We start from the raw sequence: 24,174 nt of genomic DNA, 5'->3' as shown, positions 1-24,174 counted from the left end.
AGAAGAGGACAAAATCCAGTAAGAGATCTAAGTGAAACAAATATAAGTAACATACCTGAGAGAGAATTTAAAGTAACAGTCATAAAGATACAACACTTAAGAGTGGAGAATGTAAGTAAAACCCTTAACAAAGAGATAGAAACCATTAAAAAGAACCAATCAAAGATGAAGAACTCAATAAATAAAATTTAAAATACACTAGAGGGAACAGACTAGAGAAAGCAGAAGAATGGGTCAGTGACCTGGAGGGCAGAGTAACTGAAAGCAGCCAAGCTAAATGGGTGAGAGAGAGAAAATACAAAATGAAGACAGACTTAGGAAACTCTGTGACATATTAACATTTGCATTATAGGGATCTCAGAAGAAGACAGAGAAGGGAGGGGAGGAAATTTATTTGAAGAAATTATAGCTGAAAATTTCCCGAATCTGCTGAAACAAATGGAAATACAGATCCAGGAGACACAGACAGCCCCCAACAAAATCAACCCAAGGAGGTCCTCCCAAGACACATAACTAAAATGGAAAAAGTAATGATAAAAGGAAAATTTTAGGGGTGCTAAGGTGGTTCAATCAGCTAAACATCTGACTTAATATCTGCTCTAATCATGATCTCACAGTTTGTGAGATCAAGCCTCATGTCAGACTCTGAGCTAACAGTGAGGAGCCTGCTTGGGATTCTCTCTCTCCCTCTCTCTGTCTCTCTGTCTCTCTGTCTCTCTCTCAAAATAAATAAATAAGCTTTAAAAATGAGAGAGGGGGCACCTGGGTGGCTCAGTTGGTTAAGTATCTGACTCTTAATCTCAGCTCATTTCATGAGTTCATAGTCTGTGAGATTCATCCCTGTGTCAGGCTATGGGCTGACAGCGCAGAGCCTGTTTGAGATTCTCCCTCTCTGTCTCTATCTCTTCCCCTCCTCTCTTTCTCTCTGTCTCAAAATAACTAAATAAATTTTAAAAGAGAGAGAGAGAATTTTAAAAGCAGCAAAAGAAAACAGTTACATACAAGGGAAACCCCATAAGGCTATCAGCTGATTATTCAGCAGGAACTCTGAAGGCCAGAAGAGTGGCATGATACATCCAAAGTGCTAGAAGAAAAATAATCAGCAACCAAGAAATCTATCCAGCAAGGCTATCATTTAAAATAGAAGGAGAGGGGAAGACAAACAAAGGAATTTATGACTACTAAACCAGTCCTACAAGAAATGTTAAAGGGGATTCTGAGTGGAAAAGAAAGACCATAAGTAGGAATGAGAAAAGCAGGAAGCACAAAGGAGTAAAAAAAAAAAAAAGTATATCTATAAAAATCAGTCAAGGGACCCACAAAATAAAAGGATATAAAGTATGAATATAATATACCTATAATGTGTGGAGGAGAGGAGTAAAGAATGGCTTCAAATTTAAGCAACCATCAACTTGATATAGACTGCTACATGTAGAAGATGTTACATACAAATAAAATGGTAACTACAAATCAAAAACCAGGGATAAGCAAAAATAAAGAGAAAGGAATCTAAGTATATCACTAAAGAAAGCCAACTAACCATAAGAGAAAAGAGCAAGAGAAGAAAAGAACAAAGAACTACAAAAACAACCATAAAAGGAGTAACAAAATAGCAACAAGTACATACTTATCAATAATTCCTTTGAATGTAAATGGACTAAATACTCCAATCAAAAGACACAGAGTGACAGAATGGATAAAAAAGCAAGACCTGTCTTACTGTCTATAAGAGACTCATTTCAGACCTAAATACGTATGCAGATTGAAAGTGAAGGGATGGAGAAACATTTATCATACAAATAGATGTCAAAAGAAAGCTGGGGTAGTAATATTTATATTGGACAAATAGACTTTAAAACAAATAATTGTAACAAGAGACATACAGGACACTATATAATTATAAAGGGAGCAATCCAATATGAAGATATAACAATTATATAACAATTATATAATTGTTATATATATATATAACAATTGTTATATAACATTGTTATATATATATATAACAATTATATAACAATTATATATATGTATATATATGTATATGTATATACAAAACAAGTCTCAACAAATTCAAAAATATTAAATGGTATCCATATCATATCATGCATCTTTTCTGATCATAATACTATGAAACTAGAAATTAATAACAAGAAAAAAAATCTAGAAAGAGCAAAACTACATGAAGGTTAAATAACATGCTACTAAGCAATGAATGGGTCAACTAAGAAATAAAGAAAATAAAAATGAAACCACAACAGTCTAACACCTTTGGGATGCAGCAAAACTCTTCTAAGAGGGAGGTTTATAGCAACACAAGCCTACCTCAAGAAGCAAGAAAAATCTCAAGTAAACAACCCAATGTTACATCTAAAGGCACTAGAAAGAAAAAACAGCGGAAGGAAGGAAATCATAAAGACTAGGGAAGAAATAAACAAAATAGAAACTAAAAAATAATAATGAAATAAAACAGATCAATGAAACCAGGAGCTGGTTCTCTGAAAAGATCAAAAAAATTGATAAACTTTTAGCCAAACCCATCAGAAAGAGAGAGAGAGAGAGACAGGAGAGAGAGTACTCAAGCAAAATTAGAAATTAAAAAGGAGAAATAACTACCAACACCACAGAAAGACAAAGGATTGTCATAATATTATGAAAAATTATGTGCCAAAAACACACTGGACAAATTAGAAGAAATGGATAAATTCCTACAAACATATAACCTCCCAGACTGAATGAGGAAGAAACAGAATATTTGAACAGACCAATTACCAGCAATGAAATTGTATCAGTAATAAAAACCTCCCCAAAAAACAAAAGTACAAGACCAAATGGCTCCACAGGTGAACTCTACCAAGCATGCAAAGAAGAGGTAACACTATACTCTTCAAAATATTCTAAGAAAAAGAAGATGGAAAGCTTCCAAATTCATTCTATGAAGCCAACATTACCCTGGTACCAAAACCAGATAAATGTAACACACAAAAAAGAGAACGATAGGCCAATATCTCTAATGAACACAGATGCAAACATCGTCAACAAAATTTAATAAACTGAACCCAACACTACATTTTAAAACATCATTCACCATGATAGAGGGAATTAATTCCTGGTATGTAAGCATTTGTCAATATTTGCAAATCAATCAACATGATAATGCTACATCAAAACGAGAAAGCAAAAAACCCACAGGATCATTTTAATACATACAGACAATGTATTTGACAATGTGTAATATCCATTCATGATTAAAACCCTCCACAAAGTAGATTTAGAGGGAACATACCACAACATATAAGGGCCATATATGAAAAACTCACAGCTAACATCATACTCAATAGTGAAAAACTGAAAGGTTTTCCCCTAAGATCAGGAACAAGACAGAGATGTCCACTCTCACCGCATTTATTCAACATAGTACCAGAGGTTCTATCCACAGGAATCAGACAAGGGAAGGAAATAAAAGATATCCTATTTGATAAGGAAGAAATAAAACTTTCACTATTTGCAGATGACATGATACTATACATAGAAAACCTTAAAGAGTCCACCAAAAAACTGATGGAACTGATAAATGAATTCAGTAAGTTTGCAGGACACAAAATCAATATACAAAAATCTGTATCATTTCCATACACTAATAATGAAGTAAATTTAAAAATCAGTCCCATTTACAATTGCACCAAAAATAATAAAATACCTAGGAATAAACTTAAGCAAGGAGGTGAAAGACCTGTACTCGGAAAAGTATAAAGCACTGATGAAAGAAATTAAAGATGGCATAAACAAATGGAAAGATACTGGGAGAATGATCTGTTGATGCTCTCTCTCTCTCAAAATAAATAAACTTTTTTTCAAAAAAGAACATACTTTTAGTCTACTGTAGCTATTATCCCTATCGATAAAACGGTCACATTTGCCAGTGGAGGCCTTTTCAAATTGACCCTAGAATCCTTTGGACACCTTCCTGGGAGTCTGATACATTCCATGCCCTGTAGTATGATGAAATATTACAGGTCTGTCTTGAACATTTCCTGCTCCAGATCTGTCATTTTTCTGAGGAAGCTGGTTCCTTCAGGAAGGAAATTATACTAACAGACCAGTATTTTGGCACAAAGTTTACTGACTGCTACTGGGTTGGACCTTGCTTCCAAGCCTTTTCAGGAAACAGGGCTAGAAATACGTTGTTATTTTGTTGTTGCTTTAATATAAGATATATCATTAATTCAAACTTACATTTCTAATATATATTTAGGACTACAAAGTTTTTCCTCGTTTACATAACATCTTTTGTCCTTTCTCCTATCCCACAATCTTGTTTCCCAATAACATAAACATAACTATTCACTTCATTCACACAATATACATTCAACAGTCTTAAAATTGAAATGCCAACACTACCACCTACAATATGATCACTGGAGAGAGGTTAACATTTTTTTTCGGTTCTATTTTCCTTAAGGCATATTCCTCTCTGGAAATATGGTCAAAGTAGCTTGTTGTGAAGTCACTTAAAATAGTTTCTTTCTATATGGTTGTGACACAAATTCAATATGCTGACAATTCATTTCTTTCATTTTGCCTTTAATTTCTAGAATTTTATATTTAATTTTGCTTTACACTTACGTGAATGGTTACATTATTCCAAAATCAAATCTATAAAACAATGTTTATTCATAGAAACATACATTTCCTCCCTTGTCCCCTCCATCATACGCACACACATATTTGTACATGTTCTGTTGTGGGTTGAATTTTGTCCCCAAAAAAGATATGTTAAAGTCCTAACTTCAGGGGCACCTGGGTGGCTCAGTCGGTTAAATGTCTGACTTCAGCTCAGATCATGATCTCACTGTTCGTGGGTTCGAGCCCCGCATCGGGCTCTGTGCTGACTGCCAGCTCGGAGCCTGGAGCCTGTTTCCGATTCTGCGTCGCCCTCTCTCTCTGACCCTCCCCTGCTCTCTCTCTCTCTCTCTCTCTCTCAGAAATAAATAAAACATTAAAAAAAATTTAATAAGAATAAAAATAAAAAAGTCCTAACCTCAGGTACCTGTGAATATGACCTTATTTGGAAATAAGATCCTTGTAGATGTAAGCAAGTTAAGATGAGGTCATACTGGCTTAGAATGGACTCTAATTCAGTGACCAATATGTTTATAAGAGAACAGAGAGGGGATTTGGAATTAGAGACATAAACACACACATGGGAAGATGGTCATGTGAATACGGAGGCAGAGACTGGAGTGAAGCAGGTTCAAGCCACGGAACACCAAGGACAGGCAGCACCACAGAGCGAGAACAGGGCAAGTCAAGAGTGTTCTGTGCCGCCTCCAGAGGCATGGCCCTGCCAACACCTTGATTCCGGATTCCTAGCCTCCAGCACTGTGAAAGAACAAATTTCTCTTGTCTAAGTCACCCGGTCTTCCTTACAGCTACTTTGTCTGGTAGCCCTAGGAAATATACACATCCCAACACCTCATGCCCTTAGATGAGTAGTAACATATTACACACATTTTTCTCCATCTTGCTTTTTTTTAATATCCTGAAGATCACTTCATAAGTGTATATAAAGACGTTCTTCATACCTTTCTACAGCTGCACAGCACTTCAGTTTGTACACACACCTTAGTGTACTCAACTAGTTCTTTCTGATCATAAGGTGAGGTTTTTCTAATGTTTTGTTATTACCAATAGTACTTTTTTAAAAAAAAAGTTTATTTTGAGATAGAGAGCGAATGTATGTGCACACGAGTGAGGGAGAGGCAGAGAGAGATGGAGAGAGGGAGAGAGAATCCCAAGTAGGCTCTCTGCTATCAGCATGGAGCCGGAAGCAGGGCTCCATCTCACCATTCTTGAGATAGTGGCCTGAACTGAAATCAAGAGGTGGAAGCTTAAGTGACTGAGTCACCCAGGCACCCCACCGATAGTACTTTTAATAGGCTTCGAAATGGACTTTTTATATTTTTGCCAGATCCTTCTGTAGTATGTTTTTAGGAATAGTATTGCTGGGTCAGAGGGTAAAGGTAAGCATAATGCTGCTGAATATTACCAAATTTCCCTCCTGAAAGTTTTCCCAATATGCACTTATACCAGCCATGTGTGACTGCCTATCTGTCTAGAGTCACCTACAAAGTACATTATCAACTTCTGTATTTTTGTCAATTTGATAGGTGAGAAATTGTTTCTCCATGTAGTCTGTGGGTGAATTTCTCTTATCTTGAGAAAGAATTCACTCATTGAGAAGGATGAGGAAACGCCACAAAAATAAAAAACCTAGATATGGTGTAAAATGAGAGCATCTGACAACCAGAAAACAACAGGACTATGAGTGGAACTAGAAAGGCTGTATAATATTGCACCCCAGAATGTGACTGTACAGGAGATAAGGCCTTTAAAAGAGTAATTAAAATGCAGCTGATATGGTAGGCCCTAACCCAATCTGACCAATGTCTTTATAAGAAGACAAGATTAGGACATGCAGAGAGACCCCAGGGACACAGTGCACAGAGGTAAGACCATGTGAAGGGGCAGCAAGAGCGCGGTTATTTGCCGACCACGGAGAGAAGCCTCAAAGGAAACCAACCCTGGTGGCACCTTGATCTTGAACTTCCAGCCTCCAGAACTGTGATAAAATAAATTCCTATTGGGGTGCCTGGCTGGCTCAGTTGATAGAGCACGCAACTCTTGATCTTGAGGTTATTAAGTTCGAGCTCTAAGTTGGGTGTAGAGTATTTAAGAAAATAAAATCTTTAAAAGTAGTAATGAAATTAATTTCAGGTAAATAAATAAGAAAATAAATTTCTGTTGTTTAAGCCACTCCATCTATGGCATTTTGTTATGGCAGCTTGAACATACTAAGACAGTGTCTTAGTAAGTCTAAGTAAGTGTAAATGAATATTGACTGTTCAAAACAAATTAATAATGTCCTATGGGGGTTAAAAATGTGTTTGGAATTAAAATGCATGACAACAACAGTACAAAGTAAGAGGTAAATGGATATAAAGGGTTTTAAGATTCTAGCATTATTATGGAAGTGATAAAATTAATCTTTGTATTAACTGGATAATGTAAGAATACATGCTATGCTGTAGTAACTCTTAAAAAATGATAAGAAAATACAACTAACAACTAACAATGCAGGGAAAACATGCTATAACAAATATCCTTGATAACCCAAAGAAAGGCAATAAATGAGTTAAAAAGACCCACCTAACAGGTGGGTCAAATAGAAAACAGAAGATAAGACGATAGCTATAAACCCAAGTATATCAGCAATTATATCAAATACGAATGGACAAAATATGCCAATTAAAACAGTGTCAGAATGGATTTTTTTAAACTATATGTTTACAAAGAAATGTACCTTAAATATAAAATGCTTAGCATGATGCCTGGCATATGGTGTCCCTAAAAGGGAGCTGGTGGTAGAAGCTGTAATTAATACGATTGTGAGCGTAATTACCAGCTTCTTGAGGAACCAGGATGAAAGCTAGTCAGATGTATAAAAGGGGACGTGGCTAATTCACAATTGTACCAATTACCGGTCCACAGAATGGGCATTAAAAGTTCTTTCCATGAAGGCATAATATGAGTTGAAACCAAATACTACATGATTTGCTTTAAAAAAAAAATCTCTCCTACTAAGATATGGGGTTATATCAATAGAATTTTATGCTGTGTTCAAATAACTGACAGATATAATCAGAATTTGGAGGAAGTTCTTTTTCCCATGGTGACCATTTATAGATTTTAATTACTTCATCAAAACAAGAAGTTTTTTTTCATAGTTAGCTAACTTTAAAGCACATAGAGGCCAACATGGTGATAGTTCAAAGTAAACTACTGCTCCAGATATTTGAGTCCAATTGTATAATCCAGTATTAATACTTCAAAGGTAATCTACATGAATTGGTAGTAAACAGCCCTTTTCCAATGCAAATCCAACTTTAATTATAAAAAGTTTCTATTTTTTCTTTAGGAAATTTTAGAATTAAATGTTTAAACTTTTGAGAAAGAGAGTCTTTTTTTTATTTTGAAAAAATTTAGTAACAGGAAACATACAGAAATGCTGCATAATAAAACAAAGTCTTCAAACTGTTTCTCCAATTTCTAACATTTGCCATATTTGCTGTATATTTTCCCTCTCTCTCTCTCTACACACACACACACACACACACACACACACAGCAATTATTACTTTGCTGAGCCTTTTGAGAGTAAGTTATGACACCATCACTATTTACCCCTAAATATCTCAGTTTCTATCTCCTAAAAACAAGGAAATTTTCTTATATATCCACAATATCATTATCAAATCCAGGAAATTTAAGATTGATACACTAATGAACTTTACGTATATTGTACATTTGAAAGTTGCTAACAAAGTAGATCTTAAAAGTTCTCAGAACAAGGAAAAAAATTGTAACAGTGTATGGTAATAACTAGACTCACTATGTTGTATACCTGAAACTAATACATTGTTATATGTCAATCCTATCTCAATCTTTAAGTTAATTTAAAAACTGATACACTCCTGTTAACTAATGGAGTTAATATTAAAATTTTTATAATCCAGCTCATATGTGATGTCTTTCAGGGAAACCTTTCCCGTCTCCCCTTCCTTCCTGATCATTTTATTGGGTCTTTTCCCTACCTTCTTACTTTCCATATAATTTTAGTATTATGCATGTTACAGTGCAGTTGATTTCCATTCCATCTTCTCTCCTATCATGGCATTCTGCAGGCAAAACACCGGGTTTATTTATTTTTGTGCCCCCAGGGCCTAGTATAGTGCTAAGCAGTAGCGGACACTCCAAAAATATTTTCTGAGTGAGTGATATGAATGCATTACCTATGCTTGATTTGCTTCTTTGCTTCTTTATCCAAAGTGCTTATTATCACTGATTTCTGTTTAACTTGTGGTCAACTGAGACATCTTCTTTCCTGTCTACTATATTAATCAGACGTGCTACATACTATACACTTACCACAGAGTTTCAGGCTGTTGGCTTATTTTTAGTTAAAACTCAATCCTTTCAGCTTCTGCCCCATCACCTCCTATGGCCATAAACCAGTTACATTCTAAAACTAATATTTTAAGGCATATCTATGATAAGAAGACATTCTCATAAGAATTATAAAACACATGATTATATAACAAGTAAATAAAATAGAGGTCAAAATTAATATTGTGGTATTTTAGGCTTCAAATTTTAAATAATTCATGCTTCCCTATCCTTTTCACACAATCAGAAATGGGACTGGAGAAGGCACTGGACGGGGCGAGGAGACGAAAAGAAGTTGCCATGATTTAGTAATAAAGGCTGGACTGTGTCAACACAGGCGTCACTGAGAAGAGAGCAGTCCCAACGATGCATGACAAGAGAAAATGAATATTAAACAGTGGCTTCCATTACCCCAATATCTTCTGGATCTAAAGATTCTATCAAAGAACCTTCATTGAATGACTTCTACGGTGCAATTCTCTGATAAGTTCAATAACATACTCTGTTTTCCCTTCACAAAAAACCTGCAGCACCACTGCCATTATCATCCCATTCTATAAATAGATCAGGGTTAGAGACGCTACATGACTTGCATGCAGCCACACAACTGTTACAGCACTTTACTAAATCTAAGTCAACTCTGATCACGTACCATTATTTTATGTTCCACTGAGAAAGAAACAATTTGAAAGTTAAACTATGACAGTATGCAGAAACGTTATTGATTTTAGAATACATCTCAATTTTAGATGAGTTAAACATGTGTCTTCAAACTGGTGAAAACAGATACGTGGTACAACTGGGGCCTGAACACTGTTCTATCCCTCTCTCAGCTCAGTGCAAAGCCAGCTCCCGCCCCACACAGAAACACAGCGCTTGCATCAGGCGGGTGGATGGGTACTGCGGATGCCTAAGGCTGGGTGGCTTTGAAGAAAAAGTGACACTGTTGACCATCCACCCAGATGCGGGAGATCAGGGGGTTTCCATGCCTAACAGTTGGAAGGCGCGGAAGAAGAGACAGAGAAAGCACATGAGGCAGATTTTATTCTCTCACAACCACGACACGCCTGAGAGCTGCAGGCAATGGATCTTGCACCTGAAGGCCTGGACACAGAAGGTGCAGAGACTCGCCCAGGCGTGCAATGTACCAGGGCAAGTCTAAAGGAAAACGTGGGGTTTCTCAGTCCCGGGCCTGTGTGGGTCCACTTTGGCACACTGCTTTCCCTGCACAACTGTGGTTCTTGCTAAATAATTGAAGCCCAGGCTTTGTCCATATCAGGGATATTACTGTTTGATTTTGTGGTCCCAAAGGGATAGCTTCAAACAGCTGATGCCTCTGCTGGTACTGAAATTGCTACAGAATGTGGGAATTTTTCTAGTTTTCTATTGGAAAAATCTCCAAGTATTGCACTTGGGAAGCAGGGGCTTCTTGAGGCTTAAGAAAAAAAGTGTAGGAGTATCTGGGTAGAAAGGGTGAGAGGTTAGTGAGATGCTTTTCTATAAGACAAAATTGCATTTAAGCAGTAAATTGTCAGAAGAAAAAAATGAATTATAAATGGAATAACCCAGCCCCAAAGGAATAGAGAAAAAGCAGAATAAGCTCCTGCTAATGGAAAGATGTGAGCCGTGATACATACACTATACCAGGGTAATGCTGCTCACATACAAGTACTAGAAAACCATGCTCCACTCCCCTCTGGTCTCACTCCAAGCAAAACAAAGAAAAAAGAAAAAAATCACAAAGGCTGAGTTACAAAAGGCAACTTCTCCAAACAGAAATCCCCAGATGTGAATTCACAAATGAAGACTGGCTACAGTGCCTTCGTGTGAATAAGACCTGAGATCTCAGCCTGACAAATCCCCATGTGAGTCACAGAGCGTAGGGCTGTGTCCTGTCCAGCAAGAGAGCTTCTGGTCTTTGCCAGGTGTGTTTACTGCACACCTTCCAAAATGTTTAGTAGTTATTTCTCACAGAAATGCTGTTGATCAAATATCTATTCTAGGGGCACCTGGTTGGCTCGGTTGGTTAAACGTCCAACTTCAGCTCAGGTCATGATCTCGCAGTCTATGAGTTCGAGCCCCGTGTCAGGCTCTGTGCTGACAGCTCAGAGCCTGGAGCCTGTTTCAGATTCTGTGTCTTCCTCTCTCTCTGCTCCTCCCCAGCTCGTGCTCTGTCTCTCTCTGCCTCAAAAATAAATACACGTTTAAAAAAATATCTATTCTATTATCATATCCAAAAAAAGTGAAAGAGAGGCACAGGAAGAGTTAGTGACTTGCCTTAACCAAAGTACATACACCTGAGTTTGTCAAAATTCCAAGGTTGAGGCAGCAGAACATAAGCAAAACATATTACAAAGAAGTTGATGAGAAAATAATATTCTAGACCCAAACTTATAAAAAGTTTGAGACCTGAGACCCCAAAGCCAAAATAAAGCTTCTTATCACTCACACCTGCCTTTTTCTCTTTATTATCTCATGGCCATAGATGAAGTACATAATTACATACAAACACTGTGTATCTAACAAAAAAAAAAAAAAGGAAGCTTTACTTTGTCTTCTAAAAGAGAATAATGGGGCTTCTGGGTGGCTCAGTCAGTTAAGTGTCTGACTATTGATTTTGGTTCAGGTCATGATCTTGCAGTTCATGAGTTCAAGCCCTGAGTCGGGCTCTGCACTGATAGTACAGAGCCTGCCTGGGATTCACTCTCCATCTCTCTGCCCCTCTCCTGGCTTGCTGTCTCTCTCTAAATAAATAAATAAAACTTAAAAATAATTTTTTAATAAATAAAAGAGAGTAGCTATGTGGAGTTAGTAAATGTGAGAAATTGATGAACAAAAACCAAATGAAAAAACAAGAGTGCAGAGACTTTACAACTGTCTGAAGTTCTACTTTCTGTAAAGGCAGGAGGCGTGGGTCCCATCTCTATCATATCCAGCTATGTGAAGTCTGGCACCCCATTTACCCACGCTGTGCCTTAACATCCCCATTTTACGGCACAGTAAAAAAATACCCACAGCACATTCTTACACAGAGAGAAAAGGCAGAGGTAAAGCTCCAAGCATCATGCCTGGATCCCACCCATAAAGGTGAGATGAACATCAACCAGAGAGCTGAAAAGAAATGTATTTTGCAGACAGCAGAAAGCACAGTCTGAGAGGCAGCTTTGAATAAGAGTCCTTTATCCCAAAATATCGTCACCAATAAAAAGTCTTCCTCACTTGCCAGACAGCAAAGAATGAGTAACTTGAAAGCAAAGGCTACTTTTTATTTCACCTCATTTCATTTCAATTTATTTTAAAATGTATATGTCGGTTGTTTGGTTTGAATTTTGGTTTCTGGGGTTGTTTTTATTTTTGTTGGTTGGTTGGTTTGGCTTAGTTTTTCTTGTGTGTGGGGGGTGCCTACCATATGTTAGGTGCTTAATAAGCATTTGTTGAAAGGAATTTAAAAAGGGAGAAATTGGGTCAGGGACCTTGTCTTCCTGTAATATAGTCTATTCCTAGGACTTATCACAATGCCATGCATATACTGCATTTTCAATGAATATTTGTTGTATGAGCAAATATTAGCTCTTAAAATAAGAACTTTTCAAGTTCTTTCCCTATTACATTTTCATATCACCTTTCTGAACTTCTTCTTCACTACCAGGCCTCTTCCTTTAGAGCAGTTATGGCCTCTCGGTAGTAAAACAGAAAACCCAGACTCTATCTGACTTTCAGCATTTTATAAAACTTTATTGTCTTGTCAATACCATGAGACTGTCCATAATAAAATATTCTGTCCAACTGTCTCCCTATTTGTCTTTCATCTCTTCTCCCCAGAACAACCCACCTCCCTGAGCTCCCATCGCATTATGACGCAGCCCCTATACAAGTTCCAAGAGCATCTGAGTCCCCCCAAACACTTGACCCAAGTCCACAACGTAAATGTGTTTCCTCATCCAGCGTCCATGCGCGCACTTAAATAACAGAAATGCCATAGCACAGAGGAGGGAGCAACTCCCATTTTTAATTACGCCTCAGTCACAAAAGAGGGTATCAGAATTCTCTGAGTCTAAAGGGAACACCAAATGCCTGAGGCGAGTTTTCCTTCCATGAGGAAATGGAGCACATTAGAGAAAAGCAAGCACAGGTCACTTACCAGCTGTGACCCCTGGGCAAGTTACTGAATTTCTCTCTGTCTCAAGTTCCTCATCTTAAAATCAAGATGGTGGGGGCCCTGGGTGGCTCAGTCGGTTAAGCATCTACTCTTGATCTCAGCTCAGGTCATGATCTCTTGAGATCATGGGTTTTTGAGATCAAGCCCCACTTTGGGCTCCATGCTGACAGCTTGGAGCCTGCTTGGGATTCTCTCTTTACCTCTCTCTGCCTCTTCCCACTTGTGTGCACACATGCTTGCTCTCTCTCTCTCTCTCTCTCAAAATAAAGAAATAAATATTAGAAAATAATAAAATAAAATAAAAATGGTAATAGTACCTACCTCATAGGGTTCTTATGAGGATAAAGCGAGAGTTACCTTTTAAGATACTTAGAACAAGCATTCAGTAAGTTCTATTAAGTATATATATATTTTTTAATTGTCAGAGAAGGCTGACATAATCAATGAGAAAGTGGTAAAAAGGTCTTGGTTGCCCCCTAAGCCACAACGTTCACAACTACACATAAACAGTGCTCACAAAAATAAACAAATATCAGACAAAGTTGCTCTGCAGATGCCAGGGAACAAGGCAGAGACAAAGACTGTCCAAGGTCATGTGTGAGACGAGACAGAGACAAGGACACTGAACTTCCCTCACCCTGAACTAAATGAGTGCCTTCTGCTGCCTTACTAGTGACAGCTCTGGCCCCATTTTAATCACCCTGGCTTCTAGATAAAACACTATCAGGTTATCCAGTCATCAAACTACTAGCACCCATCCAACAATGGCCTCTGCATCTTCTTTCTTTCTTTTCTTTCTTTTTCTTTCTTTCTTTCTTTCTTTCTTTCTTTCTTTCTTTCTTTCTTTCTTTCTTTCTTTCTTTCTTTTCTTTCTTTCTCTCTCTCTCTCTGTCTCTCTTCCTTCCTTCCTTCCTTCCTTCCTTCCTTCCTTCCTCTTTCTTGCTTTCTTGCTTTCGAGAGAGAGAAAGAGAGCATACACACAAGCTGGGGATCAACTGAGAGGGAGGGAGAGAGAACCCCAAGCAGGCTCCCCACTGAGAGCAGAGCCTGACTTGGGGCTTGAACCCATGAACTGTGAGATCATGACCTGAGGTGAAATCAAGAGCCAGAAGCTTAGCTGACGGAGTCACCCAGGCACCCCTGGCCTCTGCTTCTTTAAACGCTCCTTAGACTTGCCAGACGCAAGCCCAAATCCTACAATAAGCCCCTCCGAGGAGCTCTCAGCAACTCTCCCCAGAGTTCCCTGAGGTGCCTCAGCCCTGGCTGCAGTAAATAAGCAAACCTGACTTTCCAGGTGTGTCCCTGCCGTTCTCTGTCGGGCGGACCACAGAATAACACTTCCCACATCAGCAAAAGCAACAGCATTACTCACTGAGTGTTTGCTCTGAGCCAGAGACCTTCTAAAGAGCTATACACGTTAACTTTTAATCCTCACAACAGTCTGTGTTCTGGGCTAGACAAAAGTAAAATAACGGTAAAAAGCAGAGAAGTCAGAATTCAACCCCAGTCTGAAAGCTGAATCTCTCCATCCCTGCATTGTATGGCTTCCCTGAATAGAGGGCAGTTGTCTAGGCAGGCTTGATACCCTGCCTCTTAACTTGGAATGGAGCACAGCACACTCCAATTCTGTTATTTCCAAGCTTGTGTTTATTGTTAAAGAGATGAGAAAGAGAAAAAGGAAATGTATCATGCCTCCAAATGGAGTACAGCCTCACGTTACATTTGCAAACACATAAACTTGAAAATGGGCCTACTGGTTTTAAGTTTGGAGCTTCGAGCAGCTTCTCAGACGAGGGAGCGGGACGGTACAGAGGAAGGAGACAGTGTGGGCTGTGAAATCGAGAAGACCAGAGTTCAGTCTGGCTGCAACCCTTCTAACAATGTGGACTTTGGATGAGTTACTTAACTCCTCTTATGCTTGGCTTCCTATTCTGTAAAATAAGCACAGTAAACCCTACCTCAGTATTGGGGGGCGTGGGGTAAAACGCCTGATCCACAGACATTGGCTATATGACAGCTGTGGTTGCTTCTGTGTCACGGAAAGTGGGAAATTTCAGTACTTGCAAGGGGGGCTTGCAATGGTTCACACATCCTGAGAAATTGTAAAAGGCCCAGAAGGGTCCTTTTCGTGGTCTCTGAGAGTCACAAAAGCCATCAGAATCACGATGAGAACAAGAAAGGAAAGCAAAGGCAAGGAGAAAGGAGCCATTTTAAACGAGGCGAGATCTTGCTTGAGATCCTGTGCCTACCTACCCTAGGAGCCAATGGCACAGAGAAACAAATTAATAATGTCCTAATTTTTAGGAACCATAAGAATTCAGACCCAGAAGGACTTCAGTTCATACCCACTGGACAACACATTTTCATCTTTGTGATAATCCTGACACTAGATAGATGGGCTTCTGAAAAAGAATGGGAAAATGTACATATATACATATATATGTCTTTCTGAAAAGAAAGCTGTAATTACTATCAATAAATGAACAGTTCCCTGTATTTGCCACAAATCTCTCTTTAATGATCTGCAACCTATTCATTAAATGGGAGGGAAAAAAATGAGGTCAGGAAATGGGAAGGGGGGGATGGGGCAGGAGAGAGGGTGGAAGAAATCACTTTATTTCGAACAGGAGGCCCTAAGACACAAATACAATCAAAGGGGTTAATCTAATCCCTTTGTGAAGCACTGAGTCAGAGAACAAGACAAAAACAAACCTGTGATCTGGAACTTCCCAAGCCCCCACTCGGGGGGATTAATGAGGAGTTCATGGCTGTGAAATTACGTGCCCTCTGAGTCAGGAAAATGGTCCTACTGGTGCATGACCTTGAAATGAGGGGACGCAAACTTCACCTGATCCACAATTACCAAGCCCTGGGAGGGGGGGCTCAGGGAGAAGAGGGAGGCTGCGAGGCTGTGTGAGCGTTCGGAATATGAAAACCCACAAATCTCAACCAACCTGAGGCTTGAAGGGGGGTCTAAACACAACATAAAATATTCAGAGGACTTTAAAAGGACGTTGGCATTTGTGTGGGAGCTTTAGGAGGCAAGGCTGTCCTCTTTATTCACATGAAGTGGATATTTTGTGGCTGTTGTTAGGGACTTAGTGATGTTTGTCTCTGTTCAATTTTCCCTTTGCAATGAAAAATTGTTGTGAGATGATTTCTAGTCTTAGCTGCTTTACATGACAGTATTATCAAGGATTCATCAAGAGGCCATCTGTCGAATTTATGAAAAAAATATGCAAAAACAAAACAGATGAAAAGGAAAGAGCAAGACAGACTGGTCCAGGGGAAGATAGATGTGGCAGCATGTGCCTCCGTGTGAAAATTACAACATTTAAATACTGTGGAATAAATTACTGTGCCGAGAAATTAGTGATGCTCTCCCACTTTAGACGCTACCCTTACCATAAGAACATAATGAAATATATCACATATCAAATCACCCTTTCCTCAGACTATTATTATATTCTAATGAAAAATTAGGAGAGGAGAGACACATAAACCTCAAATGGGAGGGATGAAAAGGAGCCAGAGTGGATTTGCTCTAGTACTGAGCCATGAGAAGCTTCTCCAAAATGCACAGTCCATATGGAAATAAGAGCTTTGCCCCCCCCCCATTTATTAGAAAGTCAATAAAATAAATTACAGATTGTGTGAAAAACTGAAATAATATATATTAAAACGACAACGAGGCTGGCCAAGCTTACACCCAAATTAGATGGGCTGTAAAAACAATGTCTTTCAGAAAGGAAAGGGAGGGAGCAGGAGAATACAGACAAATGACCAGAGCTGTGGTGCTGCCCCCTATAGGCGAGACACAGACCCACATGTCCACTTGCTCCTGGAGAAGGAAGGGCCCAGGGTGCAGCTCCAGCAGATCTGCGCACTGTGGGGACAGGCCCCTAACAGCACATGACAAGGGGGTAGCTCCCTTTGGAGTCTGTTTCTAGCCCCTAACTCTCCCAGCAGCTTCCCCTCCCCTCAGGGGCCATCTTCCTCCCCAGTCTCCTCCATTTCCCCCACCCCTCCTGGAGTCTGATCAATAGGATAACTTCTATTTTAGTGCCTTAAGAAGATGTTTAGCGGGACGCCTGGGTGGCTCAGTCGGTTAAGCGTCCGACTTCGGCTCAGGTCATGATCTCACGGTTCGTGGGTTCGAGCCCCGCGTCGGGCTCTGTGCTGACTGCCAGCTCGGAGCCTGGAGCCTGTTTCAGTCTGTGACTCCCTCTCTCTCTGCCCCTCCCCTGCTCACACTGTCTCTCTCTCTCTCTCTCAGAAATAAGTAAAAAACATCTAAAAAAATTTTTTTAAAAAGAAGATATTTAGCAATGCTGCTAAATAATGTATTAAAGTATAATGCTCCAAACACACAATAAAGATAATAGCTGGCACAGACCCCTAAATTTCAAAGGAATGAGGGAAAAAAGCTAAGTCCTATCTCACCAAGAGCCAGTGACAATAATGAATTCACAAGGAAAAACTGTGAACAATAATAGTATTAGCTAACACTAGTCAGTGTCATGCATTAAATAACTAGTTTATCCCCCACACTAACTGTATGAGATAATTTACCATTTATTACTGTTCCTCATTTTACAGACGGAGAGATTGAAGTCCAGAGAGATGTAAATATCCCATCCAAAAATCACAGGGCTATGGTATAGAGAGTCAAACCCAGGCTAGCAGGTTCAGAGCTCATGCTCCATTCCACAAACTGTAATGCCTCCCATTAGGAAGGCAGCAGAGGCACTTCATTCACTTTGTTTGAAATGTTACAAATTATTCAATCAAGAAATATAATAAAAAATGATCCCTATGAAACTAAGTTAAACCATATCATCCCTCAGACTCTTACAAACCACAATCCTATTAAGACATAAATGTAAAACAGGAAACCATCAAAACCCTAGAGAAGAAAATAGGCAACAACCTCTTTGACCTTGGCCACAGAAACTTCTTACTAGAAATGTCTCCAGAGACAAGGGAAAACAAAAGCAAGAATGAACTATTGGGATAAAAAGCTCAAGATTAAAACAAAAGCATCAAGATGAAAAGCTTCTGTACAGCAAAGGAAATAATCAACAAAACTAAGAGGCAACCAATGGAATGGGAGATGATATTTGCAAATGACATATTGGATAAAGGGTTAGTATCCAAAATATATAAAGAACTAAGCAAACTCAACACCCAAAAAAACAAATAATCCAGTGAAGAAATGAGCAAAAGACATGAACAGACACTCTTCTTTTTTTTTTAATTTTTTAAATGTTTTATTATTTTTGAGAAAGAGAGAGAGACAGCATGAGCAGGGGAGGGTCAGAGACAGAGGGAGACACAGAATCCAAAAACAGGCTCCAGGCTCTGAGCTGTCAGCACAGAGCCCAACGTGGGGCTCGAACCCATGAACCGTGAGATCATGACCTGAGCCGAAGTCGGACACTTAACTGACTGAGCCACCCAGGCGTCCCTGAACAGACACTCTTCTAAAGAAGACATCCAGGGCCGCCCGGGGGGCTCAGTCAGTTGAGCATCCGACTTTGGCTCAGGTCATGATCTCACAGTTCGTGGGTCCAAGCCCCTCATCGGGCTCTGTGCTGACAGCTCAGAGCCTGGAGCCTGTTTCAGATTCTGTGTCTCCCTCTCTCTCTGACCCTCCTCTGCTCACACTCTCTCTCTCTCTCTCTTAGAAATAAATAAAACATTTAAAAATAATAATAATAAAGAAGACATCCAGATGACTAGCAGACATATGAAAAGATGCTCAATATCACTGATCATCAGGGAAATACAAGTCAAAACCACAATGAGATACTGCCTCACACCTGTCAAAATGGCTAAAACAGATGTCAACAAGAGATGTTTGTGAGGATGCACAGAAAGGGGAATCCTCATGCACTGGTGGTGGGAATGCAAACTGGTACGTCCAGTATGGAGGTTTCCTCAAAAAATTAAAAATAAAACTATCCTATGACCCAGCAATTGCACTGCTAGGTATTGATCCAAAGGATACAAAAATACTGATTCAGAGGGGCACATGCACCCCAATGTTTATAGTAGCACTATTGACAATAGCCAAGTATGAAAAGAGCCCAAATGTCCATCAACTGATGAATGGATAAGGAAGATGTGGTTTATATGTATAATGGAGTATTACTCAGCAATCAAAAAGAATGAAATCTTGACATTTGCAACAACAAGGATGGAACTAGAGTGTATTATGTTAAGAGAAATAAGTCAGTCAGAGAAAGTTGAATATCATATGATTTCACTCATGTATGGAATTTAAGAAACAAATGAACGTTGCTAGAGGAGAGATGGGGGGGCTGGTTGGGGGATGGGCACTGAGGAGGGCACTTGTTGGGATGAGCACTGGGTGCTATATGTAAGTGATGAGTCACTAAATTCTATTCCTGAAACCATTATTACATTGTATGTTAACTACCTTGGATTTATTACACTGTATGTTGACTAACTTGGATTTAAATTTTTAAAAATTTTATTCAAATTAATCAAAAAATTAATAAAAACAATCCTAAACAGCCCTGGCTGTCTCTTCTACTTCACTCTTTCTGATAAGTGGAGGATATATATTTAGGAGTGTATATGGGACTATATAAAATAGAGTAATGATAATAAAGGTAAAGGCATTTTAAAAATAAGGACAAAGAACACTATGTCAACAAAAGGTGGCAGTTGAAAAGGGAAGCCCAAAGATCTGGTTTAAGGGAATTACTTGCAACTAAGTTAGGTCTTCCCAGGATGTTTTCCACTTTTACTTTCCTTACTATGAAATCCTGAAACACATCATATCTACAATAAATGAGTATATAAACATTTTATCGATATAACCAAAAAGTCTCTAATCTACATTGAATACCTGACTAAAGATTTCACATCTGAAGCAAGAGCATGTGTATTTATTAAACCAAAGACTTCCAAGGGACTCAATATTATTATTTTGAAAATGTAAAATAATTTCAGCATCCAAATAACATCATTGACCCATGTAAGACTATATTATCTGTGCTGGTCCTGGCAAGGCATTTAAGTTGAAGTTTTCTTGTACTCAGACTTTCAACATAAAGAGAAATTTGACCAACTTTAATTCAGCATCTTATTTTATTTTCAACTTTACTTTCACCTTTTATGGAATTATGATTATAAATAAACACTGGAATATATCAATTCAGGAAGTTTTCTGAAACTCAGCTGTTACAGGAAGTCATGAGGTTAACCACCTCTTTTGAACACTGAGTGGATAATAGAAAGAGTCCTCCTATGGAAGCATCTCAGCACAGCAAGATTGGGTGATACCCTCAGTCACTGTTCCTCTCTTACTGAACTCTCTCTTCCAATGTCCTGCACAACAGATACTGACAACACTTCTGCCAGAGTCGGGCTCCGGCGGGCCCAGGGGTCCCTGAAGGATAGACAGTGTCGGCGAGGGAGGGTGAGAGGCCCCGAGAATCTTTCTGGTCACCAGGCAGGCATCTCTGCTCTGACTGGGGCTCAACTTTATTTTATAATTAAGTGTTTGGGGGACGGCACAGAAGTGGCATTTGCCTTAGACAATGGTTTCTGATGACAAATTCCTTTGATATGTAAGAATTTTCCGGAACATAGATTTGTAGAGGACTCCTGCATAACGTTCATCACCAGTGACTGAGGTAGGGGATTTAGATGCTTATCCTCTGGGGAAGGGAGGTATCGTTAGCATACAAGACAATGTTTTTAGCATAAAAAGGGTGAGGTTAGTTCTTTGTGAGCAGGGGTCAATAGCTTGTTTGCTTAAGGGGAAGTATTAAGAAAAACAGGTCTTTCAGGAAACACAAATGTTTGCTCCCATAATCACAAAAGGAGAAGTTCCTACAATAGGTTCCTTCACAGGTGCAATCAGCATATTCAAGGCCAGAATAAGTCACTCTGAATACTGATCAACAAAGATGGCTTGGAGGTCGGTGCTCCAAGCAGAAACAACTGGGTGGGAGTGGATATCGGTCACCATTTGGTCGGTAAGACATGCAACTCACCTAACCACACAGGGAGCTCTTTCTCAACCTATGAGCTCAGAATTGGCTCCCAACACACTTCCTATACACATAAAAACCAATTTTTATATATTGTTTTTTAAGTTACAAGTACAGTGGCCTCATACTCATTGGACATCTCATATAAGCCCAACTCTTAACCCTAAATTAATGNCAGGCTCTGTGCTGACAGCTAGAGCTGGAGCCTGTTTCAGATTCTGTGTCTCCCTCTCTCTCTGACCCTCCCCTGCTCACACTCTCTCTCTCTGAAATAAATAAAACATTAAAAAATAAAAAAATAAAAAAATAAAATGACCCCCAAACTGGGAACAAGATGACAGACCTTCTCACACCTGCTGCTAACAAGTCCTTTGGTTTAATAACTCAAAATTTCTATACTGCTGTAAGTAGCTTAGACTGAGCCAGATCTTCCCAAAGTGTGAATTAGCCTAGGATATAGCAAAACTACTTCTGGCTGGTGGCCTCAGACAAATTTTAAAATGGACAGACACAAAAATAGTTTATTTATCAACAGTGTTCATCCAAATCCTTCTACCCTTAATTCTCCTGTCCCTCTTATGTCACCAGAGTGGGAGGCACCCCAGTGGCCACACACAAGCCATTCACAGACATCTTTATAGCCATTTGTTGAGAGTTGGCCTCTGGCTATCCAAGATCTCAGTACCTGGGATTACTCTCCATCCAGAAATCCTTTGGTGATTTAACTTTGAGTAGGAGTAAATTTGCTCACTGAATTGCAACCTGACTTAACCTGCCTATCCTTGGCTCACAGTCCCTGAGAGACCTTGAAAAAGCATCTAGTAGATATGAATTCACACAGACGTCACTCCACACAGCTATTCCTAAATTACTAGCTCTTCTTGCTCTGCCATTATTTCAATATTGCTTTACCTCTGTCTCTACTTACCATGTACTTATCCAGTGCTCTTATAAAATAGGAAATTCATATTTTGATAGGCCTCCATTCAGAGATGTATTTAAAGTAGTTACTGGTGCTGTTTTTCCCTCTGAAACACCCTTATATTTCCCTCCATCAACCTATCTTCCTAGTCTCTTTCTAAATTAACCTCCTCCAGGAAGCATTCTAAGATTACCCTAACTCACAACGATCACTACTCTCTATTGTTTATTTTTTTTTCTCACAAGGTGAGGCTACTTATGCATTCTTTATATACAGGTCCTTATACATCGATTTGTTTATTGGATTTAAGCAAATCCTTTTTATTGTTTTTAATTTATCTATTGAAAATTCATTTAAAACATTTGCAAGTTAGTTGATTTATAACATTTCTCCTATGTGCATATAAAAGTCATTCAAGGATACCTTCCTTAAACTTATAGCAGGAAAAGATATAACATAATAGGCATTTCAAATGTGATCTGTCCTAAAGAGAACTCTTATTTTTTACTCCCAGAAACTGTCCCTTTCTCAGCATTCATCATCTCTAAAAAATGTCACCATCATTCCCCCAGTTTCTTAAGCCAGAAATCCTGGACCATCCGTGCCTCTACTCTCTCTTTTGCTGACTCACTACTGGCATTTCCAAACGCCCATGTTATACCACCGTCTGTAAAACAAGAAGGGCAATATTCACTAGCTTCAATTTTGGGGAAGGCCGAGATGCCTCATCTGTACACACAGCTATTACACACATACACCCCCAAGAAAAATTCATAAAATAAAAAGTAGGTGATTATTGTAATAGTGAGAACTAAACAGAGACCTAAGATAACTGTTTCCAAAATATTTGAAGTTACCATATTTCATTGGTGGGTATTTTTATAGAACACACTTCAAATACTGAGGTATCTCAGTTAAGGCTCCTGTGATAAAATCTTAACAATGTGGACATAATAAACTCTTACATCTGCATGGAGCTAAACATGCCTCAGTCCTATTCTTAGTTTTACGTCAATACTTTAGGTTTATATTATAGTTTACAATGGTTCTCACACCCATCATGCCATTTCTCCCTTACCATAGCACCATGACAACTATTATTGCCGTTTTACAGGTGGAGATGGTGGCTAACCTGCCCAAGTCACTTAGTGTGTCACTGCTGAACTTCATCCCAGACTCTCAGTTTCCCGATGCTTGGTACAGTGCTCATACTATTAGAACTTTCTCTGCGCAATTCTTACCGTATGAAATCAGGAGAAGATCCCAAACATGTATGTGTTCACACACACACTACACATGCATACACCTATTCACATGTGTGCACACACATACACGAACACACACACTGAGTTTCTTTACAGTCACCCAAGAGTCAGGCTCTTTGAGGGGGTCCACGGCCACCACTGAATTCCGTGATCTGCCTGCCTTACTTCCTGAGACTAGGGTATTTCATGAGAAAGCTGAAAGGTATCACCTAAGACCCTATTAACACACATTAAATTAGTCTCTCAGTGCATGACAGCAGCCACAATGGAGTCGCTGACACCAATAAGGGAGGCCGCCCACCCCCCTTATCTGGGCTCATGGAGGAGGGAGCTCCCAGCCTCAGGCAGAGCAGGGCATGAAGCTAGAGCGAGGAGGCAAATACCCTTTGGAGTGGCCCCAGCCTCTGGTTGTACTGGGGTCCATTTTGTTCGTTGTGATGCTCCTGCCTTTAATAGAACAAATCTCTTTTGATCTGTGCCTGCTCAGCATGTGAAGAAGAGGCAGACAGAGTTCGTGTTATCTTAGTTTAATAACTGTTACACCGAATAAACACTATGCACACCACTCCGCCTTTTAGAAATGGAAAATAAATCATCACCCAAAAGCTTATTTTACAAACCCACAAATCATCAGAAATATAAATGCTTTCCTTTCCATTCCCATGTTTTAATAAAGACTCCCCCCTCCTTTTTTTCAGACTCACTCAATTACAATATCACTATCAGTTCACATTACAGGTCAGAGATACGGCGCTTAATGTATGTAGAGCCACTTCTCCTCTCCTAATAACCTGTC

The sequence above is a fragment of the Crocuta crocuta genome, unplaced genomic scaffold (genome assembly GCF_008692635.1).
Source record: "Crocuta crocuta isolate KB4526 unplaced genomic scaffold, BGI_CrCroc_1.0 scaffold20, whole genome shotgun sequence".
NCBI classification, from domain to species: Eukaryota; Metazoa; Chordata; class Mammalia; order Carnivora; family Hyaenidae; genus Crocuta; species Crocuta crocuta.
This window is presented reverse-complemented; position numbering follows the sequence as displayed.